The sequence below is a fragment of the Etheostoma spectabile genome, chromosome 15, assembly GCF_008692095.1.
Source record: "Etheostoma spectabile isolate EspeVRDwgs_2016 chromosome 15, UIUC_Espe_1.0, whole genome shotgun sequence".
Lineage (NCBI taxonomy): Eukaryota > Metazoa > Chordata > Actinopteri > Perciformes > Percidae > Etheostoma > Etheostoma spectabile.
The window spans coordinates 17910783-17911223 of NC_045747.1; the positions used below are offsets into that span (position 1 = coordinate 17910783).

At 42.0% G+C, this 441-nt stretch overlaps 1 protein-coding gene across 2 annotated transcripts in view; it reads right to left on the bottom strand.

The window, feature by feature from the left end:
- The window catches only part of LOC116702694 (eukaryotic translation initiation factor 3 subunit D), a 9351-nt gene that overhangs the window by 6861 nt on the left and 2049 nt on the right, over positions 1–441 (bottom strand). The window lies entirely within an intron of this gene.

The following is a 441-nucleotide window of genomic DNA, read 5'->3' on the forward strand; positions in this document are numbered from 1 at the left end:
GTAAGCAGGTGCGTTTCCATTTGTGGTTTAAAAACTTTGAATTAGATGTTTGTCCAGTTAGAGAATGAATGTGTCCAGACTAGGTATGGGTCTGGAGACTCGGTTCTAATAAGGACCTGGTTCCAAATTTCTCAAAACCCGAAAATCAACACAATCCGTGCGTATCGATGCTGCTATGGAGACTAGTGGACGATATAATGCCATGTCTCCAGAGACGAGTCATGTCATTTAAATCAAAAACAAACAGCCACAGATTCAATAATAGTTCTGTTAACAGTGCAGTAGGTAAAACTAACTTTCTGTCATCTTTACTAAAACTGCCCCCATGTTGGAGTGGAACTACATGAGGTGAGCAGGTAATTAAAAAAAAATATATATATAGATAAGTTTCCCCCTGCTCTATTCTGCACACCTCTCCTTGTGGGGGGGGGGGGGGGGGGG